The sequence below is a fragment of the Rhodnius prolixus genome, unplaced genomic scaffold (assembly GCF_049639745.1).
Source record: "Rhodnius prolixus isolate KJV_2025 unplaced genomic scaffold, Rpr scaffold_37, whole genome shotgun sequence".
Classification (NCBI taxonomy): Eukaryota; Metazoa; Arthropoda; class Insecta; order Hemiptera; family Reduviidae; genus Rhodnius; species Rhodnius prolixus.
The window spans coordinates 26,551-44,974 of NW_027411587.1; the positions used below are offsets into that span (position 1 = coordinate 26,551).

The following is an 18,424-nucleotide window of genomic DNA, read 5'->3' on the forward strand; positions in this document are numbered from 1 at the left end:
AATCAAGGTAAGACTTTATTATCAATTATTAAATTATATTTTTATTATTTTTGCATGAAAACAGCATGTTATCATTTATTTGTTACTTTAAATTGATATCTAAACCTTTTTGCTGAATTCTTTTCTTTTTAATCGACTACGGGTTCAAAATTAGTATTCGTGGTTTACACAGGGCCAAAAAAAGTCTTTGAACTCTTACCTAAATTTTATTACTTTCATCTTAGTAGAATCTTCTTTTTTCTCAAATGAAATTATACTATTCGGTAAAGAGAAATCGGGTTTGTTTTTTCAGATAAAATCTTTTATCTTTTTTCAACTGGAATATCATCATAAAACGTTAAACAAAACAACACCACACACGAATGCAAAAAGAGTCTTTGAACACTATGAACATAATAAATTATTCTTACACATTGCAGATTTATTATCAATTTTAAAAACTTATCGGACCTTCTTTGTTTCTGATCACTTGCAACAAGCGAGCTTTCATCGATCCTACTAATTTTGTAGTCGTCAACGTTGGTATTTTATCCCATTCTTCTAAAATACCGTTTTTTTAATTGTTCGATTGGGTTAAAAAAAATGACTTCAAGTCTAGCTAGATTGTTTAGCAATTATAGTCTAAAAATTGAAAACATCTATTTTTATAAAATTTATTGTATTATTCAATAACTAGTTTCACTTCAAAATGAAATACTTTATTTTTCAAAATAAAAAATATCCTCTCGAAAATAATTTACATATTTGTTGTAGCATTTTTAATTCGAGATCAAATATATTAAGTGACACCAATTATAAAGCTCCATATTACGGTGCTTGTGGAACAGGAAGGTTCTCTTAGGTTATACAACATATGCTTATCAGTGACATGTCTTTGCTGTGGGAGAGATGTAGATGAATTTGATGTTGATAGTTATTATAGCTGCAGAATTTCTTGTAACTGGTATTTCGTACGTTTGGAGATAAAGTAAGTAACCTTCACAAGTAAGCTGAAATACTATTTCTTTACTTGAAATACCATAAAGGTAGTGTATCTAGTACTAGTGTTTCTTATTTTCATATTCCAGGCTTTAATTCTGTGTTTTTGTTCATTGTAATTTTATATTTATTTTATTTTTTAATTTTGTATATTCTCATTTCTTTCATTGAAAAATGTTTTCATTTTCAATTACTATAAACGATTTGATAGTAAATATCCAATGTCTGTTTTAAATGATTTTTCATGAATCGTAAAATTATGTACTAAAGAGGATATAGAAGTGATCTCATAACTGTAACTTCCAAAACTCGGTATCAGACCGAGGCGGTCAGGCGGTCTAGTTGTATTACACAATGTTGCTCATCTCTGTCAAACAGAACGCGGTCTACCGCCGCGGGCTAGTCTTTGTCGCGATGACAAGCGATCTGGTAGTACAAAATTACAGATTTCACCGTGACCGCCCTGCCACCTGGTAATACGAAATAAAGATTACAATGTTAAGAAACTTTATTACTCATTTTTTATTTCCTTCTCGCGACATACGAAAATACTAGAAGAACCTATCTTCATATGACTCCAGTTCAATACAGAAGCGGTGGTATTCCCCTAATTGTTCTCTCTTCTTATTAATTTCATGCACCCAACTTCGTCTTATCTTCCTTTTGCTTTGAAAAGTTGATCGCAGAAGGAGTTGTTCTTCGTCCGAGCTCATACGCAATATATAAAAATTAAAACAAATAACAAAAAAAACGCACTGGTACTTCTCAAGAAGAAAGCTACCAAACTGGACCGCTCTAACAAAAGAATCGCGTCCTGTGCGACGTCCCCATATCGCAGACCACCGCGACGACCGTTGGATCGCTGCCCGCCGCGACAGACCGCTTTCTGTTTGCCCAAGGCCTAAGTTTTAAAAAAGATTTGAATTTTATTATTTCTCTGAAATTGTTACATTGCTTTCAAATAGCTAACATCCAGCTATTAGCTAAATAATCTAATATTAATTTACTGGCACTGTACTTTTTCTTCGCGTATCATTTATACAGATCCAGTTTGAGGCATGTTCGTGGTTTGGTAAATAGCGTCAGAAACTTGGAAAATTTTCAAAAACGTCAGGAACTTACTGTCGTATTTCCTTAAGTTCGCTGAAAGCGTCTAACTCTATGAAATCTTACTAGTTCATTAAGAAAGAGAGAAATAGTTCCTTTTGTTATTGCCAAGAGTGGACCTTCCATCTTTCCAGTTGGATTGCTGTACAAAATTAGGTAGAATTATGCTATTAATTACATTATTCAAATCATATTATCTTTTTTAGAAGACCTAACTTTTGTATGTTAGGTTAATAAAATTTTAATTTATTAATTATATTGTATTTTGGTAAATTACCATATGTATGAAAATAAATGAAAAAAGAAAAAACCAGCTGGAATCAGCTGCTTAGCTGATAATCTTCACTTACCAGCTGATCAGTCTGATCAGATTCCGTCGGCCATCTTTAACTCGTTCGTGGTGTCTCTTTATTAATGTGATTTTTTAAGTGAATATTAGTGCGTGGCAAAGTGAAATTCCATTTTATAAATAGAGTTTAAGTTATACTTAGTGCATGATGTACAGTTTTAGTGTAAATAGTATCGTGAATTATTTTAAAAAGTGACAAGTGCTATTGGACTGGTGATCTATTGAGATGCTGATGAACTTGGATATCCATTAAACAAGGTAAGACTTTATTATCAATTATTAAATTATATTTTTATTATTTTTGCATGAAAACAGCATGTTATTTAATTATCACTTAAATATAAATATTATTGCTTCGTTCAGTGTTGGTTAATTCTTTAATTTTTTTGAACACTACAAGTATTTAAATTGATTTTTAAACTTTTTTGATGAATTCTTTGATCTTTTCTTTTTAATCGACTACGAGTTCAAAATTAGTATTCGTGGTTTACACAGGGCCAAAAAAAGTCTTCGAACACTTACCTAAATTTTATTACTTTCATCTTAGTAGAATCTTCTTTTCGTACTTATTCTTTTAAAACTATCTTCTCTATTTCACGAATACGTTTTCTTTCATTTTGCAACTACACAATAAGTTCAAGAATCGGTCTAGGAACTTCCATATTAGTGGTTAAATAATACTATTTAGATTGTTATTCTCTAAACTGACTGCTTGATTTCTACAATTCAATAGGGTTCTTTGGAACTATATTCAACTGTAAAAATTTCGATTTGTGCACATTTATATGGTTGTTCACAGACTTTTTTTTGCATTCGTGTGTGGAGTTGATTTGTTTAACGATTTTATATAAAATAGACAATCCTGTGTTCTCTCTATCGAATAGTATAATTTCATTTGAGAGAAAAAAAGAAGTTTCTAATATAAGATAATAATAAAAGTAATAAAATTTAGGTAAGTTTTCACAGACTTTTTTGGCCCCGTGTACCTATGTTATTTTTTGGAATTATTTTCTAAAGATTCCTTTTCTCACGTGTCTTGATTTTAATTAGTTCATTTTATAGGACTCTAAGTAGAATATTTAAGTCCAAACTAAGAAACTCCACATCATAACTCGCCCCTTATTAATTAGATCCTTGGGGTAGATTCAGAAATAAATAATTGATACCTACTATAAGATTCGTTAAGAACGAATGAATTCCCCTTCCGGTTAATGGTCAGACGGTTTTTCTATTTTGTAAAAAAATTCATTTGCTTCATTCATTCACCTAAGAAAATGAACTCTTTTATGAAATTTTTCTACACCCAATGCTTAAAATTTTGTTGTTAATGTTTTATTAGCAATCTATTCCATTATATAAGGAAACGAACTTGAAAAGGAAATAAATTAGAGTTGACGCGGAAAAAATAATTTGAATATAATGAGTACCTGAAATATAAATAAATAATAACATGCAAATATTACTTCATTTAAAAACAAAAAAAAAATGTCAGTTCATGCTTAAAACATCAAGTTTGCCAAGAAAAAGATATTAATGAAAGGATGGGAGTAATTTATACAAGTGCTCCAGATTTCAGTTTATTCAATATTTAATTTTGGCTAGCTAATGGTGCAAAAAAGAAAACGAAAAGAAAGAAATTGAAAATTGTGGTACTTATAGTAGGATTTTTTTTTTTTTTTATTTTTTAAATGAAGTAACTTAATCAGTAGGTGTAGGGAAATAAACAGTAAGAACGAAGTATTAGTTCATTATGGCTTTTATTAAAACTTTTTTAACTACAATAAATTACAATTAGTTTTAAATTATCATTTTACGTATGGGTAAAAAAATGGAAACTAATTTATTGTTGTATGATTATTCATAATGTTCCTGAAGACAATAAACCGAACATGGATCAGGGTCCGAAACTGATGTAGAACTGGATCCAACTAATGCCTTGAAACAGAAGAGCACAATTGGCCTATTATGCACTGTTCCAGGTATGATAAAGTATCTAAAGTAAAATAATTGGTTAATCTTTTAACCAGTTAAACTAGCTAACTGTTGCACAGTTTAAACTGTACTGATTAAAGAATCAAATCAATTACACTGGCTAACTGCTTTTACTAGTTAACTAGTTAAAACAGTTACACCAGTGTAACCAGTTAAAACAGTTATGCTCGGATAACTGGTTAAACTAACTACTTAATCGGTTTTATTGGTTGACATTGATTAATCGGTTAAACTGGTTTTACTGGTTAATCATTTAAACTGGTTACTGGTTTACTAGTTAATCGGTTTATCTAGTTTAATTGGTTACCATTGTCACTTCGCTTCGCCTGGCAACTTATTTTCTTCTCCTTATAAATTATTTTCTTCATTTATCCACTTATTGTTTTACCTATCGATAAGTGGATAGATGAATACAATAAGTTAATAGGTGAAGAAAATAAATGATGGGTGAAGAGAAATAATTGGATAAATGGCAAAGGTAACCAGTTGAACTAGATTAACCAGTTTAATGATATAACTAGTTAAACTAGTTAGCCTGTTAAACCGTTAAACCGATGAAGTACTTGAGCAGTTAAACTGGTTAACAAAGTAGCTCTTTAGCCGGTTAACTAGTTGACTAGATAAACTAGTCTGTTACCAGTAAAAACGATTACCTAGCTAACCAATTTAATTAACTGAACCTGTTAGGAAGGTTAACCGATAAACTGATCCAGTTTACACAATTAACTATTTAAATAGTATAACCTATTTAACGCAGTTATCAGGTTTAATCGGCTAATGGGTTAACCAGTCAACCTGGTTAACTAGTAACCGGGATAACTAGTTTAATTAGCTAACAGCTTGAACATGTTTATCGGTTAAACTTGCTAACTTGTTCAGGTATAACTGGGTAACTAGTTAATCGGTTAAACTTGTTAACTGTTATCGGACATACTAGCAACTGGTTAACTGGCTTAACTGGTTAAACTAGTTCGATTGGTTACCTTTGTCATTTATTAAATTATATTTTTTTCATCTATCAATTGATTTCTTTTAACTGTCCACTTCTTGATCCTCCGCTTATCCTTCTATATTAGAGATATAAGTGGATTGGTAAGAGAATAAGTGGACAGATGAAGAAAATAAGTTGTAAGGTGAATCGAAATGTCAAAGGTAACGATTTGAATTAGTTTAACAAGTTTAGCCAGTGAACCAGTTGGCTAGCTGGACCGATGAACAGTTGACAAGTTTAAGCGATTAACTTCCTATCCAGTTATACCCATAACCAGTTAGCCAGTTTAACCGATCAACTTGTTAAACCAGTAAGCTAGTTAAACTAGTTTAATCAATTAACTAGTAAATCAGATCGACTAGTTAAACCAATTAGCCGATTAAACCAGTTAACTAGTTGATAGATTATACCGATTAACTAGTTAATCGGTTAAACTGGTTAACAAGTTTATCGGTTAACCTGGCTAACTGGTTCCATTAGTTAAATTGGTTAACTAGGTGATTTTTTTAATGGCTGGATAGTTTAACTGGTCCATTAGTTAATCGGCAAAACTAGCTGGCTGCTTTGTTAACCAGTTTGTAACTGGAGAGGTTAGGTTAGGTTAAGTTAGGCTAGGTTAATTAAGCTAGGGTAGGTTAAGTTAGGTTAAGGCTAAGTTAGTTAATCTAGGGTAGGTTAGGTTAAGTTAAATTAAGCTAGGCTAACCTAACCTAACCCCCCTTTTACTTAGGTTAGGTTAGGTTAGGTTAATCTAATCTAACCTAACCTAACCTAACCACACCGACTTACTAGTTAACCAGTTAAACCAGGTTCCAGTTTAACCGGTTAACTATTAATCAGCTAAACCGGTTACGCAGTTCAACCGATTAACTAGTTTACCAGTTAAACCAGTCAGCCAGTTTAACCGGTTAACTAGTTGATCAGCTAAGCCAGTAACCCAGCTCAACCGATTAACTAGTTAACCAGTTTAACTAGTTTGCCAGTTTAACCGGTTAACTAGTTAATCAGCTCAACCAGATACCCAGTTCAATCGATTAACTAGTTTACCAAAAAACCAGTCATCCAATTCAACCGGTTAACTAGTTAATCAGTTTTACCGGCTAACAGGTTTAAATACTATTCAATCCGGTTAACTGGTCAATCGGTTAACCTGTCGCCTGGTTTCACTAGGTTTGGGTAACTAGTTAATCGGTTTTATTGGCTGATTAGTATAAGCCAAGGTAACTTATTAACTAGTTATCCAGTTAGCCTGTTTAACCAGTAAACTATTTAACCAGTTAAACCTGACAACCAGATAAACCATTTAACCGATTAGTTAGTTACCTATCCATTTCAACGGATCAACTATTTTACTAGTTAAACCAGTTAGCCAGTTTAATCCAATAAACTAGTTAGACGTTAAGCCGAATAACGAATTAACCAGTTTAACCAATTTATCAGTTAAATCAGTTAGCCAGTCGACCCGATTAACTGGATAACTATAAACCTGTTAAACAGATACACCAGTAATACCAATTTAACAGATTAACTAGTTAACAAGTATAATTGATTAACTAGTTATTCAAGCAGTACGTTTAACCAGTTAGCCACGTAGCCAGTTTAGCTGATTTCAACATGCAAATAATTTTAAAGAACTTACGTGAAAGGTGGAAGTAAATATTTAGTGCAACGTCCTGAGAGGAATCCTTCCTTTTTACTCCCTGTACATCTCAAATTAACACTATTCCTCTTGCTACCTAAACCAAAATTTTTCTTTACTGTTACATGAACTATTTGAATAAATTATATAATATGTATAACAAAATGTACTGCTTTTTACTTTTTTTATATATTTATAATAATATCTATTTCTTTTTCAGTCTGTTTGAAAACGAACATTTCCTACTAAGTGATGCACTTTCAATTGATCTGTTGTTACTAAGATACTTGGAAAACTTAAATAAAATGGAAAAATAAAGAAAACAAATGTAAAGAGACCGATCATGCATGATTTTTATCTCATTGTGCAAATTTGAAAAAGAGATATTACCAACGTTTAAGAAAATTAAAAAAAAAACTTATTTCAAAAATTAAATGTCTCTAACCTTTGTACAATTATCTTTATAGATACTTCCAGCAACAGAAGTAGTGTCAATTCCAATCCACAAATCAATGCTGTGCAAAGTGTTGCAATGAAAGAGATAGTTCTTATCAACACGAGCACCACTGTCTAAAACCAGAAGCCTGAAATAATGTCTATAGTTACTTATGTAATTCAAATAACTAATGATTATTCTTAAATTTTGTTAACTTCTTAAACTGTATTATAATTATTAATTCTTAAATAAAAATATTTATTTTCTAAGAACTTAATTAAATGTGTTTTCTTCTCCTATCATTTAATTTACAGTAACCTAACCTATGGTTGGGACGTGTATGTTTTTATGTCAGCTGATTCTAAGTTATCGATGATAAATAAATAAATGCATTAACCATATTTAATTTACAATAATTGAGTCTTTATTAAGTTCGACTTGTATCCAATGTAAATGTTGATATGTTGTGGAGAGGATATAGGCATGCAGCCTGAAACCTCCATTTAAATATATTTGTATAAAAAAATTTAAATTGTAAATAAACATTTTCAAATTCACATTCAAAATTGAGTCTTTATAATTGAATAATTGAATCAGCTAATTAAAAAACATTCAAGCATATTGGACATAGATAAAGAGTTACGTAAAAAATTAACAGGATGCAGGGAGACTACATAGTACACCATTAATAAAATCTAAGTAAGGTTATCCTGATGAGATATATTTATACATTTACATAAGATAGAAACTATTCAAAAAATTGATATCGTTAGCGTAGGTTCTTACCTTTTCTTAAAGAAGTTCAGAGTATACAGAAACAACACCGTTAATGAACAAAAAGTGAGTAATGGCCCAAGTTGTCAAACCAACGCTTATTATTATAATCTAAATTAACGGAGAATTAGAGACAGTTACATTATGCCCAAATTGTGGAAAAAATATTACTTTTATTGAAAACATCGGAAGTTGATATTACTCATTTCTAGGAGATTCAAGCTTTAGTGCTAGTAATATTTTTACCCAACAGAAAAACTGTCTGAACATTCACCGAAAGGGGAAGGAAGATCTTCGATTGTTCTTAACGAAAGTTGAAGTAGGTATCAATTATAATTATTTATTTTTGAATCTACCCCAAGGATTTAATTAATAAGGGGCGAGTTATGATGTGGAATTTCTGAGTTTGGATTTAAATGTCCTACTTATAGACCTATAAAAGGAACTAATTAAAATCAAGATACTTAAGGACAGGAATCAATTAAAAAAAAAAAAAAAAAACATAGGTACACTGGGCCAACAAAGTATGTGAACACTTACCTAAATTTTAGTACTATTATTATCTTAGTAGAAACTTCTTCTTTGTTCGTTGAACTAAACGTTAAACAAAACAACACCACACACGAATGCAAAGATAGTCTTTGAGCAACAGTATAAATGTGCACAAATCGAAATTTTTACTTGGATAACAAACAGAAAAACAGTTGAATATAGTTCCAAAGAACCCTATTGAATTGTAGAAATAATATCAGTCAGTTAAAATATTAAGATACAATTTAAGTAAAGGTTCAAAAAAATTAGGATTGGATGGAGCGTTTGTCTTCCAACAAGAAAACGACCCGAAACACCGAAATAAAAACATAGGAATGGCTCTTACGTAATATAAGCCGGCGCCTAAACAACTTTTCACAATCGCCACACCTTAACCCAATCGAACATTTAATCAGTCGCCAAATAAATAAAAGAGAACTTAGAAACCGTGAACAATTAAAAAATGCTATCTTAGAAGACTGGGATAAAATACCAACGTTGACGACTACAAAATTAGTAGGATCGATGAAAGCTCGCTTCTTGGAAGTGATTAGAAACAAAGAAGTTTTTAAAATTTATAATACATGTACAATGTGTAAGAATAATTTATTATGTTCATGGTGTTCACATACATTTTTTTTCATTTGTGTGTGGTGTTGTTTTGTTTAACGTTTCATTATGATATATGCCTGTTGAAAATAATAATAATAATAATAATAATAATAATAATAATAATAAGGGAAGGGAGGGAAGGGATTAGCTATGAGGTTAGCATACTGGACTCCCACGCGGAGGTCCCGGGTTCGAATCCAGCAGCTGACCCTTAGATTTTCTCTTCCTAGGAGCTTCTTACAGCTCACTGTTCGGTGATGGACAGTGTTGTCTGTAACGAGAGAACACTGTCCGGAGGCCGGCAGTGCACTGGAAAAAGCTCCGGGCGCTAATGACCTCAGCTGTTGATGCGCCAAAAAAAAAAAAAAAAAAAAAAAAAAAAATAAGGGAAGGGATTAGCTATGAGGTTAGCATACTGGACTCCCACGCGGAGGTCCCGGGTTCGAATCCAGCAGCTGACCCTTAGATTTTCTCTTCCTAGGAGCTTCTTACAGCTCACTGTCCGGTGATGGACAGTGTTGTCTGTAACGAGAGAACACTGTCCGGAGGCCGGCAGTGCACTGGAAAAAGCTCCGGGCGCTAATGACCTCAGCTGTTGATGCGCAAAAAAAAAAAAAAAAAAAAAAATAATAATAATAATAAAAGATTTTAAATAAAATAAATAACCCTTGTTTCTATTCTAATGAAATAGTATAATTTCATTTGAGAGAAAAAAAGTTTCTACTAAGATAAAAGTAATCAAATTAAAAGTGTTCACAGACTTCTTTGACCCAGTGTAAACCAAGAATACTAATTTTGAACTCATAGTCGATTAAAAAAAAAGATCAAAGAATTCATCAAAAAAGTTTAGAAATCAATTTAAATACTTGTAGTGTTCAGAAAAATTAAAGAATTAACCAACACTGAACGAAGCAAGACGAAGCAATAATATTTATATTTAAGTGATAATTAAATAACATGCTGTTTTCATGCAAAAATAATAAAAATATAATTTAATTATTGATAATAAAGTCTTACCTTTTTAAAGAATATCCAAGTTCATCAGCATCTCAATACATCTGCAGTCCAATAGCACTTGACACTATTTAAAATAATTCACATTATTTACACTAAAACTATATATCACGCACTAAGTATAACATAAACTCAATTTATAAAATCGAACTTCACTTTGCCACGAACTAATATTCACCTAAAAAATCATGTTAATAAAGAGACACCACGAAAGAGTTAAAGATGGCCGACGGTAACTGGCCAGGCTGATCAGCTGGTAAGTGAAGATTATCTAAGCAGCTGATTCCAGCTGTTTTTATTTATTTATTTTCATTCATAATCTGTTAAAATAAAATGTAATTATTAAATTAAAATGATAAAAATCTTACCTACAAAATATATGTCTTTTAAAGAAGATCGTATGATTTGAATAGTGTAATTAACTCTAAGTCTACCTAATTTTGTACAGCAGCCCAACATGTCAAAATTGTCAGATATAACAGCTAAAGTTAAAAATTAAGAGGCACATCGATGTTAGAAGCTAAAAGTATTTCATTTTGAAGTGAATCTAGTTATTGAATAATAGAATAAATTTTTTAAAAATAGATGTTTTCAATTTTTAGACTATAATTGCTAAACAATCTAGCTAGACTTGGTCATTTTTTTTATAGCAGGATTGAAGATAAAGTGAAAGATGTTAGGAATCAAGAGACTATTCTTGTACACTGCTATTACTAATGCAAAGAAGTGGTCACAACCACTAAATACTTTCCTTATTTAAGTAAGAGAAAATAAAAGAATTATTTAACTGAATATATAAAACTTCCAGTTTGTCTAAGAAAAATAGAAAAAAATTGTCAAAGTTGGGTGTTCTTCAACGTTATGCTTTCTCGTACATTTTTTGACGACCAACCCTTATACAACTGTCCTATTGGGCAGTTTTAATATCACCCTAGTTTTTCCCCATGTAATGGTCAAGTCTATAACAGAAAGCAGCTTCTCAAAATACAAGTTTATGGCTTGTGTAACAAGACCCTAATCAAAAACTATCAAAATTCTACTACTTTGTGTCGGAAAGTGCACAAAAAAATTTTTTTAATTGGAGATAGGAAAATGTAATAAATAACAACAGATTGGACAAGGGAACTTAATTAAGTATGGTGTACATTAGTTTTCTGTTAGAAAAAAAGTTAGACCTCTAGCTGGATGGATATCATGGAACTGGGTTAGAAATTGAGCAAATCTTTTACACACCTTGGTTTCTGCTCAAACTGCGTTGTGAGAAACGCCTACTCAGAACTTAGAAATTTAAACACATTCACTTTGAACAAACCAAATAAAACAAGCTAACTGATCCAGATATTAACAACGGTCCCAAATAAACAAGGTGGACATTTATGTGATTTTATAAATTGTGTACATATTTAAACTATGAGTGCAAGGTTTGGAGATTTAGTTTTATCAAAGCTCAACCATTTTGATTCCTATATAACCATTATGTTTTTTGTGAAGTTCGTTTTACATTCTGCTCAAAAGAAACTTTGATAATGCTAAAATTTCTAATATCTACATAGCATTCTTAAGTATCAATTTTGTAACAAATCACAGAACACATTGAAAGCATTGTTTTAATGGTAAGATTCAGAAATAAAATATGTAAAAGAATGTTTATGACCTAATAATTCTCTTCAGTAAACCAATTTGAATACTAAAAAACCCTAACTGTCTTGGAAACATGTCAATTTCATAAACCCTTCTGATCACATTAACTCGTAATTGATAGTAGAAATATACACAAAAAATGTTGCTTACCTGCAAGAAGTCCTTAACGCAGTAATGATTATCGCTTAATGCAAATAGAGAATACAATCAGTTTTCTAAGGTTTGTAAAGTTCTCATTGTCTTAGTTACTACAGCAGCATCAACTTAAAACTATCGAATCATAAATAAAAAACCATCAAATTATGAGGTAAACAGTGATTCTAAACATGGATTTTTTTTTAAAGAAAAACTTCTTTTTAAAGTACTGACGATAAAAAATATTTATCAACGTGGGTGAAGAACATTTCAAAAAATAAATCAAATTATTACTGTGGCTACTTGATACTGTGAATATTTAGACAGTCCCGTATATCCTTTTTACCCAATTAAATTACAATTGAGAAATCAATAATTGTTGTTGAATAATCTACTTGATATAACTGTGTGATATTTATGCTCACGAATATTTCGGTAAGACGAATTCAAGACAGTAGCCGACTCTAACTTTGTCTTTTTCTACTTTAACATGCATGTACATATGGGTGATTTATCATAATTATAACAAAAAAATATTATAAATGAAGTGGCCAGCATAAGGGTCTGTGACATCTAATAAATTCTAAAAAATATTAATGAATATTAATGCAGTAAAATTACTTAAATATTAATGAAGAATTAATGAAATGTTGGGTGCTTGCTGATTTGTGTACCTTTTGGCGTTTAATTAACCCTTATACTTAACATTTTAAACTGTAAGTTTTTGTTAAAGAGATTTTTGTACCTTTTGGATAGATTTTCCTTTTTGTCTATTTTGCAAAGTTACATATCTGCTTTACAGATTTTTTTAAATTTGGATTAAGCAATTCTATCATTATAACCTAATAAGGTGGTAAGTCGGAACCGTAACTACCACTGGAAAGATCTTTTTAAAGAATGATTATAGTTGCGGTCCCCCAAACCATCCTCAATAACAACTTTTTTTAAAAAAGCGTTTTGAATAACATATTTTGAATAACATAGGTATTTTTACGTAAATAGCAAAATTAAACTGCGATTTCAGTACTTCCTTTTAAGAGGAGTGAGAAAAATAAACTGCGATTGCAGTACTTCTAGGCAAAGAGGCAAAGATTTTTTAATCTAACGACAATTCATTGATTTCAATCGGTTCACTCATTGATAATTTAAACGATTGCAGTACTTCCTCTTAGTAGGTGCAAGAGCATCAGCAACGTAGAGGAGCTTTAGCCACTTATTCGAGCTGAATTTTATCAAAATCGGACTAAGCGTTATAGAAATATTGGTAATAATAGTTTTAGAAAGGGCCTTATTTGGGTGGGGCGAACTCCCCTCCTTATGAGGCATGGCGTCGAGACTTTTAAAGTGCAAATCTGTACAAAATTTCGATTTGAATGACACTTCATTCATGAAAATCGGTTCACGTGTCGATAATTTGCAACGATTGCTATACTTCCCCTTAACAAGTGTAAGAGCTGATCGCCGCTTTAATGTTACGTAGGGGAGCCCTAACCCTATCATTCTACCAAATTTTATCAAAATCGGGCCAAGATTTACAGAGTAATTAGTAATAATAATTTTGGAGGGGGCCTTACATAAAGGGGGCTAACTCCTCTCCCATTCGATGTACAGGATCGAGACCCCTAAAAGGCACATCTACATAAAATTCCGAATCGAATGACACCTCATTCATGAAAATCGGTTCACGCGTTTAAGCGCTACGTTGTTTACAAAAAAGGTAACAACAACAACAACAAGAAGAAGAACAACAACAACAACAACAACAACAACAAGAACAAGAACATTTTTTGAAAAAGCCGTTTTTGCTCATTTTCGGCAACTTTTTTCTCGAAACCTATTAGATCTGGGTTGTTGCAAAAAAATTACAGCTATAAAGGAGGGTTTGCCCTTTATTTTAAAGAAAATTTGGGAATTTTATCTTTTGTAGAAAAAGAGAAAAAAATTATCAAAGTTGGGTGTTTTTCAACGTTACGCTTTTTCGAGCAGTTTTTGACGATCAACCCTTATACAACTGTCCTACCGGACAGTTTTAATAATAGAACCAACCAATATTGGTACAACAAGCGAGGAAAATTCTTAATAAATCTCTATAAGATGTATTGAGATTTCACTATTTACAAACTAAAATTTCCATAAGTAAATCTATAAAAACTAACGGTTTTTTAAAGTTGAAGATGTGGAGTAAAAGGTTGTCAACAAATCTAACGTTGTTCCTCAGCCATGCTAATCCATTCTATCCATCAATCAACAGTGAGACTTCAATCTTCTGCAATTATTTTATGCTAATATTGAGGGTGATAATATTATAGATTGGCTTAACGGTGACTTCGTACTTAATGCACTGCTGTCAAACTTTTATCGGATGAGAATATCACTTACTACTTACTAATAACTTCACTAAGCTCGATACCGAAAATTTAAGTTTTACTATTAATTTTGTCTTACCATTACCACAAGAAGATTTCGCAATCCTTTCTAAAACAAAGCGTCTCAACCTATCTTTTAGATTATTCAATATAGCGTTTTACATTTATTTATTTTTTAAATGTGTCCAATATTCAATCAAAACCAGCTGTACTTAAAGTAAGCAAAGAAGAATTCCCAAACTATTTTTTTTTTTTTCAGCTCTTGAAGCATTGCTCTTATTGAAGACTAGAATAACTGCAAACATATTTCTGAAACAAAACAGCATTTACAACGAAATAATTAAGATTATTTCTCTAGTTAACCATACAATATCCAGAAATAAATTTAGTTTAGTACATGCACTAATAAGTATATGAATGAATAAATAAATAAGACGAAAATAACGAAATAACATTTACTTATAAATGATATAAGGAAAGCTGTAACTGCGAAAGTAGAGGCTGATTTTCCATTTAATTCGGATCATAGACTTATAAATTGTACAATCAAATTAGAGAGAAGACCATTTAGAATTAACAAAAAGCAAGTAAGTCTACTCCCAAGAATAGAGGAGGAGCTGTCTAAATTATCACCAGGAAATGGCATGGATATTCATAAGGAATATGACGCAATAATGAAGGCGATAGAAACAGCAACTTTAAGGACATGCAAAGAAAATCAGAGGCATAAAACTCAGAATAGGAGAACTAAAAAATTATCGGATGAAACTATCAAGTTGATTGAGAAAATGGAAAAGTATAATAAAATAATTAACGTCATTTCAAAAAATCGAACACGCAGAAGTGAGGAAATTAGTAAGGAAGAAAATTAGAATGGATCTGAAAAAATATGAAGAAGAAGTGATTTTAAAAACGGTAGTGGAAGAAGGTTCGACAAAGAAGATGAAGAAAGAATTATCAAATATAAAGAAACATTGGATTCAAAAACTGGAAACGCCAGAAGGTATAATAACAGATAGAGAAAAAATATTAGAAAATATCTCAATATTTTATGAAAATATTTATAAACGGGACCGGAGTTTGGAGGATGAAAATAGAAGTAAGTTTTTAGAAAAGGAGAGGGAGGAGGAATTCTTAGCGATTCTGGAAGGAGAAGTTGAGAAAGCCATTGAGAGATTGAAATTAGGCAAAGCTACAGGGGATGACCAGATAGAGGCAGTTATGATTAAAGAAGGTAAAAATGCGCTAAGTAAAGTTTAAACCAGGCTCTTCTCTAATATTTTATTGCATGCTGTTATTCCAAGTCAATGGGAATGTAATAAGATACTCATTTTGGATAAAGGCGGTTCAAGAAATGTATTTAACAATTACCGTCCCATCAGCCTTACCTCAGTTATGTACAAATTATTTGCATACATTGTTCAAAATAGAATAAAAAATAAAATTAATGAATTCCAACCGGAAGAACAAGCAGGTTTCCTGCCTTCGTACTCAACAATTGATCACCTCCAGACAGTAAACCAGGTAGTGGAAAAATGTAGAGAGTATAGAATGGAAATATATCTAATATTTGTTGAGAGGGCATAATAACCCATTGGTTCATTGCCCACTAAACTAAATATCAAAACTTGAATTTTCCATCATTGATTTTCATCACACACGAAACTTGACAATTCCTAAAAACATTTATCGAAAACAAATACATATATCCGTTGAAAACTGAATAACATTCTACTTGATCGTAATACCTTGTAATTATTATGGGTAAGAAAAAGTAATGGAATTGTAATGAGTGCTTGGTGGATATTAAAGTAAAAGTGAAAAATTAAAGCACCAATTGACAAAGATAAGATAAATACCTTATGAAGTCGATACAAAAGGAAAGGTCTTGTTCACACACTTGCTCCAGCAAGTACTTCTCATTCTACTCTTGCATGTAGGCACTGCTACCCTCTTCATTCTTGCTACAAAACAGTCAAAAACCATTACCAGCGAAATACAGAGCTAGTAACTTCTTATCAGTTCTATCTACGAAGCCATTTAATTTTTTAATTGAATTGCCGAAATCACCATCATGGCAAAGTTTCCATACATTTAAACTTTTTTTTTTTTCAAGTCCTAAAATTTATGATATATACACTTTGTCATCTTGTTATTTTTTTCTTTCCTTGGCTATATTATAGGAAATACAACAATAACAAAAACATGAAACGATTCTCCCAAATAACATAAACAATTGTATGTAATACGTACATGGGTTATTTAATATCATTAAATAAGGTTCCTTTTTATTAAATCTATATCTGTTGATTTAATGACTCCTCAGTTACACTGTTAATGTAATATACTCGTAAGTAGTCAATTTCATGTACAGGTCTAACTCGTTCTACAAGAGAATTAAGCTTATCTTACTCATCTTCCTCGTCTTAGATTCTTGACTTATGGTTTTCGTTACTTCACTTCGATATAGAACTAACACTTCTCGAACTTTACTTTTTACAGGTGTTCCTAAAGGTTTAAGAATTTACTAATCTGATGAGGATCAGTTCACGAATAATAATCAGTAGTGTGTTTATATCCCTTATCGGTTTCGGTCTTTCAACCATCTCAGAGGTAGAATAACCAGATCAGAGTAAAGATTTCAACTTCATTTACACTGCCCTGCCGCACTACAGTTACTAACTGAGCTGACTGTTTAAGAGAGGTTACGTGGTGTTATCCAAAATATTAACGAATTGTCAAACATCTGTAAAAATTATGAATTAAAATAATTGAAATCTAATACATGTTATAAGGATATTTTTTTTTTTAATTCTGTGCGAGTAATAATTATTTTAAAACTGAATAGTTGGAAATGTATTTTATACGAGGGAGGCGCGAGAATTTAAGTTTAAAACTCGGACATTGTTGATTTTCACTTCGAAATAATTATTGTTAAGTAAAATATGAATGAATATACGATTCTAATATTTTAAAAAAATAGTAAAATCTTCAGAGGAAAACTTTTAATCAGCGTAGAACATGCAATATGCTGGTATACTCAAGCTTTGTGAATGGCTTTCTGTTTACATATCTCTAATACTTACAATTCTATCCGTAGCAGAAACACTTCAGTTTTTATAAAACAGAAACTTTATGAAATTGGTTCTTATAGGACATACAAGTGGCTCAGATTTTTCCAAAGGTTGATCTAGAAATCTTTTTGATAAGTAATCTGCAAATTGTCTTCGATGTTCTTTTTCATACTTTTAAGACAGAGTAGTATTGTACATTCACACCGAGTAGCCTACAATCTGAACTACCATTGCAAAATAAATAGAAAATTGAGAAAATCTCCTCTAAATAAGCTTTAGCGTATAAATAACTACGACAGAGATGGAACGCAAATACAGGGTAGCCCAGATTTATGTTACGATTGTAAAAAAATGCAAAAATAAGTAATTCTTGTCTAGTTTGACTGGAGAAATTGAGAATTGAATTTCAAGTTACGATTGCAAAATAAGGAGTTCTCATCTTGTTTCACTGCAAACGATTGAGATTTCTACTTCATTGCATAAATAACAAAACCAAACGTTGATTGTACACAAAAGGAAGACCGAATTTGAAGTTAGGAGTACAAAATAAAAGGAAAAATAATGAATTCTCGTCTAGTTTGTTTGGAAAGATTGAAATTTCTGCTTTATACATTTCATTATTAAGCAAGAGGTGAAATGTACACTCAGGGTAGCGCGAATGTGAAGTTACAACTCCAGAATTAATGCAAAAATTAGGAATTCTCGTTTAGAGTTACCGCAAGGATGTATTATGAGTTCTACTTCAGTGAGTTAATAATTAAGCCAGATGTGGAACTCAGGGTTGT

At 31.3% G+C, this 18,424-nt stretch overlaps 2 long non-coding RNA genes across 13 annotated transcripts; one reads left to right on the forward strand and one right to left on the reverse strand.

The window, feature by feature from the left end:
- Positions 1-4,172: 4,172 nt before the first annotated feature.
- Positions 4,173-17,258, reverse strand: LOC141448449 (uncharacterized). 12 transcript variants are annotated; one of them, XR_012455019.1, is made up of 8 exons: positions 16,819-17,258; positions 16,425-16,683; positions 14,356-14,874; positions 12,215-12,334; positions 10,427-10,743; positions 7,502-7,640; positions 7,057-7,153; positions 4,173-4,369 (listed from the first exon to the last, which is right to left on the reverse strand). It is a non-coding gene; the product is annotated as an uncharacterized lncRNA (long non-coding RNA). The 12 variants fall into 12 exon arrangements; XR_012455026.1 differs by having other exon boundaries at positions 16,425-16,529; positions 16,978-17,257; XR_012455020.1 differs by having other exon boundaries at positions 16,425-16,529; positions 16,819-17,256.
- LOC141448451 (uncharacterized) lies at positions 4,274-8,419 on the forward strand. Its single transcript, XR_012455033.1, has 2 exons — positions 4,274-4,413; positions 7,277-8,419. It is a non-coding gene; the product is annotated as an uncharacterized lncRNA (long non-coding RNA).
- Positions 17,259-18,424: the final 1,166 nt, after the last annotated feature.